This window comes from Sinocyclocheilus rhinocerous, unplaced genomic scaffold (genome assembly GCF_001515625.1).
Source record: "Sinocyclocheilus rhinocerous isolate Xijiao unplaced genomic scaffold, SAMN03320098_v1.1 scaffold584, whole genome shotgun sequence".
NCBI lineage: Eukaryota > Metazoa > Chordata > Actinopteri > Cypriniformes > Cyprinidae > Sinocyclocheilus > Sinocyclocheilus rhinocerous.
The window spans coordinates 2,116,427-2,127,068 of record NW_015630348.1 but is presented as its reverse complement, the minus strand read 5'-3'; the positions used below and the strand labels follow the sequence as shown (position 1 = coordinate 2,127,068).

The 10,642-nt window shown below is 38.0% G+C and overlaps 1 long non-coding RNA gene across 1 annotated transcript in view; it reads right to left on the bottom strand.

Moving 5' to 3' along the window:
• Positions 1-5,781, bottom strand: part of LOC107740182 (uncharacterized) — a 21,492-nt gene extending 15,711 nt beyond the window's left edge. The window contains exon 1 of the long non-coding RNA XR_001640065.1: positions 5,713-5,781. This is a non-coding gene — a long non-coding RNA (uncharacterized LOC107740182). The remainder of the gene's footprint in view (positions 1-5,712) is intronic.
• Between the last annotated feature and the right edge of the window lie 4,861 nt (positions 5,782-10,642).

The following is a 10,642-nucleotide window of genomic DNA, read 5'->3' as shown; positions in this document are numbered from 1 at the left end:
AATAAATAACTCTCATTCTCTCTTCGGTTCCCTGTATCAATACATCACACTAATAAGTAAAATCTGCAAGTGGCAATTATTGTGTGTCATGTTTGCCCGCCTGCTTGAATAATCGTCCAATTTCGACAAAATCTCACCAAGGTAAGTGCCTACAGGGGCCGGCGCCGGGCTCGTTATAAATTGTGTACAGACGTTAGAGCTGGAGTAATTAAGAGACCAAAACACACATGTTAATAGCGCCTGTAGCTCATTAGCTGCTGTTGCTCCTGTCAGTGGGATGCCTGGAGAGTGCTGGGCCAGCGATGGTTGTGAATGATGAGAGGAGATCAGCACAGCCCGGCCTCCCCAAAACATAAACACACTTTATCAAGCTAAACTGCAAAAAATGGCACTTAAATAATCAGACCAACGAGAACTGACTTATTTAGGTAAACACTGCTAGATGGAAGATTTGTGAAGCGGAAAGAGGCACTTTAGGGTGTGCTTTTTTAATCACAGGGTTTCTCGGATGTCAGTTTTTTTTAAATAGGCCTCTGGGTGGTAGGAGAGAAAGATTTTCAGTTGATTAAACATGAACACAGTTGTTAAGAACACAGAGGTAAGTACAGACTTTAAAATACCCATTTCTCTTTTACCCCTGCCAGAGGATGTGTGTCTGATCTGAAATTGGACAATTTTAAAATCTGTCCTGGACTACTATTGAAAAGTTTGGGGTTAATACGATTTTTTTATTTTTAATTAATACTTTTATTTATTTTAGGATGCATTAATTTGTTCAAAAGTGACAGTAAAAACATTTAATGCTCTTTTGAACTTTGCATTCATCAAATAATAAAAAAAAATCTTTAAGCAGCACAACCATTTTCAACATTGATGTTACTTGAGCACCAAATCTGCATATTCAAGTTATTTCTGAATGATCATGTGACAATGAACATTGGAGTAATGACTGCTGAAAATTGAGTTTTGACAATTATGTGAATAAATTACATTTAAAATAAGTTAAAATAGATAAATTATAAATTTTTAATAATATTTAACAATATTATTTTGTTTGCTGCATGATTGATCAAATAAATACTGCATTGGTTAGGAGAGAGAAGAGAGAGAGAGAGAGAGAGAGAGAGAAAGAGAGAGAGACAAATAAATAAATAAATAAATAAATAATAATAAAAAAAAAAAACTTAACCCCAAACATTTGAATATTAGTATTTTCATAGATTATCAAAGCTCTGAGACCACAATTGAAATCTGAGACTTTTCTCTTTTCTTTTATTTATTTTTTATTTTTTATAATTTAAACAAAAATACAAAAGAAAGAAATATTATGAGGTAAAATCAATAAGAAATATGTAAGATTGTGCAGTATTTCAAGATATTCAGATATTTAAATTTGATTTTGATTGATCAAAATATCAATATGTTATATGTTCTTCCGTCTATTGAACTATTTTACAAAATGCTCTTTGTCTCATTCTCAAATTATTCTGGAGAACATGATCATTAGGTTTTATACAAACTTGGAGTTCATGCAGCGTGAATGCTTCTGTCATTAAAAATGGGACATAGCAAATACAAAGTCATTCTGAAATTCATGTTAATTTAAAATCAGCTTTTCACTCAAATTTTTATGCTGATTATATAATTCCTAATGAAAAAAAATTGATTAGAAAGGAATGCAAGTGGAAACTTCATTAGTGGTTTCAGTCTGAGAATGTACATTATCTAACGTCACATAGACCTTTGAGGTCCGTAAGCACAAAGGAGGAGGTGCACACACTCACTCACACATACACTTGCTCAGCGATTCTAGGTTTCTCCACAGACCTAGTTTTGTAGTATTGGTCAGGTAGTGACCGGAGGCAGATAGCCCATTCACTGATGCATGGCCAGCCAATGAATATGAAGGTGGATAGATGGTATTCCTAAATTGCCAATTAGTTTTAATGAGCTTTAATTTTAATGAGCACTTTCTGTTCAGATGCTGGGTCTCTGTTAATATCATTCTTTTTCTGAATTATTTTTTCTCCATTCCCACTGCACAGATCCGCAAATTAGAACACGTCTCTCTCCATCAAACCTCTGAGTGTTGTGAAGAAGAGGTGACTCCTCCTACTAAAGGTTATGTGATTGACTTACAGTCGAGTTGTACCCTCATCTTGTGATGAGTGCCTCAAGCAGAACACCCCCACTGATCACATCTCATTCTCCCCACAATGCAGAATACCTGGCCCTCTGGTCACTTTATCACTTTATTTATTTTCTCAAACAGGGGTTGTGTCCATCATGCATATTTTAATGAGTCAATGATTTGCCCCTGTATTCAGATGTATTCCATCCAATAATTATTCTTGGCCTAAAGCTATACCCTCAATTAAATTATCTGCAAACGTCTTCTGAAAATAAGATGGAACGAATAGGGGGAAAATAAGAGGGGGTGGGGAAAAAGATGGATGACTAACTTGATAGTAGATGTTTGATATAAATCGTGCAAATGGTTTTAATTCCTCTAAGTGCTGTGGAGTTGATCTGAGATGCCTAGGGAATGAGGCAAAGGTTTTGAGAAGTCCTGGACACAGAAGAAACTCAAGAAATTCAACCTCACTGAATACAGTTGAATGATAATACATTAAAGGGATAGCTCACTGAAACCATTTACTTATGTATCAAATGGCAAAAAAGAAATTTAGCAAACTATTCAAGTTACTGTTCTTCATACAATAACAACGCTAATACTATTGTTCTAAAATTAATAAATCATAAAAGTAGTTCATACGACAACATATTAAGTCTTTGTTGGAGGAACCATGAGATATTTTACCCCAAAATGAAAATTTTGTCATAATTTACTCACTCTACTCTTGTTCCAAACCTGTATGAATTTATGTATCAGTTGATGGTAGCCATTGACTCCCATAGTACTTTTTTTCCATACTATGGAAGTCAATGACTATCGTCAACTTTTGGTTACTAACCTTGTCTAAAATGTCTTATTTTGTGTTTAACAGAATAAAGAAATTCAAACAGGTTAGGAACAAGTGCAGGATGAGGAAATGATGATACAAATTTTTTTTTGGGGTGAACTATCTCTTTAAAGATGAAGTAACATGATTTGGAATGACTTTATGGTGAATAAATAATTACAGAATTTTACTACAGAAAAACTGTTCTTTTAACACGTTAGAGAGCTACTCCCCAAAGGCAAAATCAAGGCGTACAACCTGAGATTTCTGCAGTTTCAGAATGAGTACAATATCCAAAGAAATATCAAGTTATTATTTAAAGAGGTCATATGATGTTGCTAAAATAACATTATTTTGTGTATTTGGTGTAATGAAATGTTTATGCGGTTTAAGGTCGTACTTACGTGAGTCAGAACTGCCATTTGCATTGTAGTCTACTCTACCAGGATCAGGAAACAGTCCTCCATAAAATGCGCTGGACACATCTGAATATTTGAGTTAAACTGTTCTGGAACAGTGTTGTAAATACAACTTAACCACTGATTTCTAGTCGAGCAGAGGCGGACGGGCTTGAGAACGGCGCGGCCAGCGGATTCGACAAAGGAGCATCTGGCGGGCTTGCGGCAACCACATGTGACAACTCCGGGCTGGACTCCGCTTCGTCCACGGTGAAAGGCGATCCGGCGATCGACAGCGTGAAGTTGAGGTATTACCTCAGTGACCAGCACGGATCAGCTCCAGGCATGACGAAGCGGATATTGTCCTCTTTTGGAAGGCCAACCAAAGTATTTTCGCTTTCACAACGAAACACATCGCCTTCACAACATGGCGGTGGCGGCAACAACTTCTTCTCCTTCTTCTTCTTCTTCTTGTGTGATTTGCGGCAGCTTAGACGCTTCAAAGGCGTATTGCGGCGCCAACAACAATACTATAGCGAGAATAAAAGTTACGCCTTCTTTCTTTGCGTGAACATTTGGGCAGTGTTATGCAAATCTTCCCACATCGTGACGTAGACATGTGGGGGCGTGTTAGAACGAGCCGTTTTAGGTAGGCGTGGTTGACTCTTAACTTTTATAAAGAATGTATCTTTAGATTTGAGACTTTAGTCTTTGCAACTTTACAGATCTTTTTTATGCACCAAGAGCTTGTAACACTCCAAAGAGAAAGGAAAAATTGAAATCGCATCATATGACCCCTTTAAAACCTCAGTAGATCTGAAATTAATAGAGAAGGTTTCAAATCATAAAAACCTCCCTGCCCAAGTTATATTTTCTGTTGTCATATGATGAAGAGTTTGTGTTTTGGGAAAATGGAAAAGGGAGGAGAAGAAAAGATTCAAGAGAAAAATAAAGTAAGGGAGCAAAAGACAACAACTAATTAAGCTGTGACACTAATATGGTTTAGCACAAGGGGGATTAGTTTCAGCTGAGGCATTATGTGACAAGTGAGCTAATGCTGAAGGACATAGCAAGACCAAACATCTTCCATGCTGCCAACAAAAACCACCCATAAACAGTAACCAGAATCTATCACACAATCTCAATACTGTTAAATTAAATTACATATCGCGTTTGGTCTCGTTCTGTATCGCGTATCTTGTCAGTGTCTGCGCTTGCTTGGCCATTTGTTGCGGAGAAAATAAGGAAAGTGTGTTCAAGCGCCAGCAGAAAATAGTGTAAAGAAATAGGCTTTGAGAGAAGCAGTCTTTATCAGCGGAAGTTAAAAGCAGCTCGTAAGTGTATTTACTTGTCTCATTAGTGTTTAGTGCAGTTGTCGTTGCTAGGAAACGCTTGTTTTGTTTACTGTGTGGAGAGGTGCTGATATCGAACGATCGCGGATTTGTATCAAATAAAGGTTACTCGTGGTGCTAGGAAACAGGACATTAAGGAAGTGATTTACAAGCATTTGGTTGAACGTCGGGTTTTGTCTGAAGAAGGTGAGGGGGAGGCGGGTGTTGCAGCTCAAGTGTTGGCTTCCGTAGAGGAGGGGATAGAACCCAAACCTGCGGAGTTGACTAGCATAGATCCCGCTAACCTTCCTTCTCCGAGTAATCCTTTGCTGGCGATCAGATTGAAAGAGCTGGAGTTGGAGTTGAGCAAACAGCAATATCAGAGCCAACTGTTGCATGTGCGCACCACTAATATATATATATATATATAATAATTTATTCATTTAGCGACTTACAGTGCATTCAGGCTATGTATATATAAATTTTTTACCAGTATGCGTGTTCCCTGAGAATTGAACTCACAACCTTTTGCACTGCTAACGCAATGCTCTAACCACTGAGCCACAGGAACATATAAATATTAAAAATATATATATTTTTTCCCAATATATATATGGGGGGAAAAAATAATAAAATGTTATGTAAAGAAGGTGAATAACATATTAACAAACCCCCAATTTAAAACCATTCAGAATACGGATAGGAAAAAATATAAGATATACTGTATATTTAAACTGAAGTCTACAGACTCCAATGTGTAGCATTTGAACCAATCAGACACACATTTGTTCATTAGATTTAACAAATCAATTATTCATTAGATTAACAAACAATCACAGATCCCGCCCTCACCCAAGGGTGCCAGCATGTCTGGGAATGACCCCAGGCCCCTGGTTACCATGGCAACCAGGACCCCTCAGCCAGATCAGATATACTTTTATGACCTAAAAGTATGTAGAGAGAATCAACTCTTACTCAAGTCTCTCTATAACAGATACATAATGCCCATAAAAAATGGACTATTCTCTAATTAATTCATAGGAAACCCTTTCTTTGAATGAGCACACATATACTTCAGGTCATTGTGTATGTTGTTACTGTTCTTGTATATTGTCTTTTGTATTATATACTGTTGTATGCATGCTTATGATAGAACCACTCGTTCATGTAACCTTACATATACCATGTTTGGTCACTATGAATTCGTCTTCGGATGATCTAACTGAGAGTGTATATTATATGTTTATACCTATGCAACATATTAGTGTTCTAAGAATCTTTAGTAGTTTTTGCATCAACACCCAATCAAATTGCATATGCAAAATACCATGCTCTAAGACAAAGAGTCGTAAACTTTCCCTCCAAAGGTGAAAGTCACCATTGGCTCTGTGACCTCCCGGAGGTGTGAGCTCAATAGGAGATAAAGCTCTCACATCAGTGACCCGTCTCAGTCAGTCTGCGATTCTGTTAGACTCTGAGAAGATGAGGATGCGAGCTAGAACGCTTCTGCAACCCTTAAGTTCCTGCCAGGCTTCGGCCTTGACTTTACATTCACCAAAGATCCTAGGATCTCAGCTGATGTCTCTCTAAGCTCTTTTCACTTTCCACTGGGAAGAAACTCCCAATCACCATCGAGTCAGAACATCTTTGGAGTTCATCACTTTTCAAACCTGGAAGACGGTGATCGCGACTCCTACACCACCGAACCTCCAAACCATCAAGACTTTCATCCGAGACTGCATCCGTACGCTCATTCCAGGCCAAGGCAATGCAAGTATCGTACATTTAACTAAACAGAGGTTTAGTATAAGCTGTAGACCCAGTTCTAAAACGGCGCTGATGTTTCACTCAGGTGCATTAACTGACTCTTTTCATAGCTTCATTCTCTGGTTTTTCCTGATGGTTTCATCCATCACGCCTCATTTGCCCTTTCCCATGTATGAGTGATTGTTTGTTTGTTTGTTTGTTAGACTAGTTTGTGTTAGTGTTTAGTTAATAATTAATACTGTATGAAAGTATTTTCTGTGGCCACGGAAATATCCTTTCCTAGAGTTGATATGAACTTACACTGAATGTTCGCTGGACGAACAGATTGGTTGATGGCAATTTAATTCTGCTACAGTTACTACTGGCAGCTGATATAAATAATTGTAATTAATCATAATTAACTAATTATTTATATACATTTCCCTTTTGAGCTAATTTGCTACAAATGGATAAAGTGTAATAAAATAAACACTAAAATGTGCATTCAGAATGTTTTCTTTCCACTATTCTGACATGTTATTCAAGACATGTTATTCAAGCAAAATCGTCCAAAAACTCAAAACTGACCACTGCCTGGAGAAAAAACAAACAAAAAAAAAAACAACTTTTGCCTGTAGTGTCTTGCCTTATCGAAACTGTATACCACCAGATTTCCATGGGTGATAATAGTTCAATGCAGAAAAAGAACAATAATAACTAACACAGAGGAATGTTCATACTAATAGAAATGATTACTTAAATGTAACTTGGTCGCAGTGCTATTTCAGCTAGGGCCTGGTTAAACTGGATTGTGGGTGGTTAGAAAAGACACGTGCTGTTTAGTGAATATGCCCTCAGAGAGTTAAACCAACAGGTCAAAGCATGACAGTGAAATTACAGAGATGCCTACTTGTCATCTGGGGACATTTAATTTCAATAGCATCTGGGGAAACTGTTAATGCAGAGGCCAGAGACAAATCTGCACTATGCGGCTTCATCAAATGTAAACTGCTGCCCTGCCATTATCACACAGGGACGGCAAGGGTTCAGCTCAGCCTGTCATTCTATACCTGTTATTCCCTCAGAAGAGTAAGAGGACATGGGGCAAAAAAAGCAGTACTTCATGGCTGTGTAATCACTTCAGGAAGGCATGCAATTTGTGTGGCCAGAGGTCCACTCAGAGTAAAATAAATAAATAAAACCGCTTCCCCGAACCTTCTGTGATTGGTAAATGGCCATTTCTGTTCTGCTTTTGATACATTTGCATTGTATAACTCTTAGATTTGTTGCTGTTTTTTTATGGGTTCATTTCAGATGTTGAATTCATAAGATACAATTAGTGTGTCCTCTCTTGATTTCATGATTGCATACACAATTTCAAATGCCTTTGAGCTGACTATATTTTTCAATGAATGTCTCAAATTGAATATCGCATTTTTGCCATCCTCTTGTTTTTCCAACAACTTTCTCAAAAGCACCCCTACGCCTCGGGGTCTCATGGACAGCTCATAGAAGCAATTATAGTCGACTCAATTTTCAACCAGTGATGCCTAAAGCAGAATCCTCACCCCATGATTCTTTGGCTGTTGTAAGCCATGCGCCACACTTTTCCCGCCATCTGTCCTCTTAACATTTTATGAGCAGCTCTGCTTCTACAGTCACACCAGTTTTTACACAGAAAGATGGAGAGAGAGAAAGAGAAGGAGAGAGAGAGAGAGAGAAGGAGAGAGAGAGAGAGAGAGATCTATTATTCAGGTCTTTTACAATTCGTCCCAACGAGAATCCGTGTTTGGAACAATTGCCCTCCTCCTCCTCCTGTTCCCTCTGACAATTACACTACAAAACCATTTGAATGTTTTATCTTCTTTAGTTTTCACTGGTTTATTCTTTCTCCTTTCTCCATGCAGCTGCTGAGGACGCCAGTTGGTCGGAAGACGGCGGTAATTAAGAGCCAATTACTCCACCTCTGGAGTCTTATTAACGACGTTGGTGAGCAAGCGAGGCGAGCAGCAGGGTGTAATCACTGGGGAGTGGTGACAGGATAATGGTATGACCAGAACCCCTCTTTATCATTGCCTGTGGATCTGACAGACCCATACAGTACAGAACTATTACCGACATGGGTTGCTACAACCAATGAGTCTGCGGGGTGTCTAGCAGCCCTAGGTCGAAGAAATGTTTGGGTTGCAATTCACACGTTTGAACTCATTTTATCAACAGATCGACTTTTATGGTACAGAAAAACTGTGGATACTAATTCTATCCTCATAAAAATAGATATAACAGTGGCAACACTATCAAGAAGCAAGATTATAGTCTGTAAACTTCAGCCCTCTCAATACAGGGATAGGAGAGTGGGCTAGAGAGGCTCTCCAGAGGAAAGGACATTCAAAGCCATTACAGACAATCTGATTGCCTTGCGAAAGAGGTGTCCAAAGACCAACAGAACGGAAATTAGGAAATAATGGAGGGGAATAATGAAAAACAATGAAAACTGGCAGCAAGTTGGGAAAAATGATAAGGAGAGGAAAGAAAAAAAAAGCAGCGGTTTTGCTCATTCCACACCGTTTCACCTTTTAAAAGAGGTAAGGGAAAAATCAGTTATATAAACGGGTTAGGAAAAATAATTCTTCTTGTTATTTTAGATTGCCTTCTAATGTTGGCTCATCTCGTTTCCTCTGCAAGTCTAATTTAAGATCCTATCTCCTGCTCACCTTGGTGTGATATCACATAAGAGTTCAGCCAGCATGGAATCTGAATACCAAATGGATAGGCTAGACTAGTTAGTTTGGAAATGGAAGAGAGATTTCTCTTTCCCACTCCATCTTTTCATTTTCTTTCTCTCCTTCTCAGTCATGTTTGGTCAAAACTGCAATTGTGTACCTAAAAAAAAATCTTTCAGTTTTCTTATAGACATATAGAGAGCTTATTTGAATTGATTTGGAAAATTCTGAGAATTAAAAAAAAAAACTGTAATCAGAGAATTTGAACTATTCCATATAAAAATATATTTATCGTTCTAAAATGACACAGACACGGACACAAATTTAGACCTCCTTGTAATGGTCTGTACTCTATATGTACTCTGTGATCATATAGAATGCAATATACAAATGTAACCAGTACACACACGGATGAAATATAATGAAATAAAATGAAGAATAGCCAATCACAGACTGCAACTCGTTTAAACAATAAAATACTAAAATAATTACAAATAATAAGAAAAGATTCCAAGAAAAGAATCCAATTTTTGGACCATTTAAAATGACTAGTTATGGACTCCCATTTTAGCAGGGCCATTGAGGGGACCAAGTTTGTGGACACTTACAAATGCCCTTACTCATGACCCTTGAAGAATCAAAACTGCATCTGTCACTCTATATTTATGGGATAACTTTCTTTTTTTTTTTTTTTTGCTTAACCAAATACATGATTTGACAAAACATGGGTCATAAATTGGGTCAAACATCAGTCCAATACCTTTAAAAGGTTAGAAGGTCCAAAAACTGTGTACAGATCTACAAAACATATAAATAAAACACTGTTTTGTTTTTTTCACGGAATCGATCTTATCGGAATCTTATGGACCAAGGTGTGCTCTGTCTATTTATAGTTATTATACCATACAAAATCTGCCACTGAAGGTTACCAGAGCACAAGAGAGGGGAAGGTTATGGACGTGTTAGAGGAGTGTCGATATCACAGGAGCAATTACAGCTGTATAAATGGCCCCTCCATCAGTCCAAATCAGGCATTCCATCAATCTGGCCCAATGGCAAAGCCCTCAGCCTGTCACCCCTCTTTCTGCCTGCAATCTGTACATTTCAACTTAGCCTAGAAATTGATAATCTGATTGTGGCCTAACCTAATTATGCATTGCATCTGCTGGAGGTAGAGTAGAGAGACCTGGCGATGAAGGAGTCAGCACACATTCAAATGGGGAACAGGATGAGTATCTTAAGCACTGGCTGACAAGAAAAGCCTTACACACTATTAAAGCACTCCTCTCACAAAGATTTAGACAAAAGTTTATGTGGAACTCAGCATAAATAAGGGCCTTTTAATTCAATGTCTAGACACAGCGGACTTGCACAATAGCAAGAAATTCTGCGGACACAGACTGCTTATCTGCCTTCAGCCTTTGTGTTAAGCAGTCAATACAGAGCAGCTACACACTATTAAAGCACTCCTCTCACAAAGA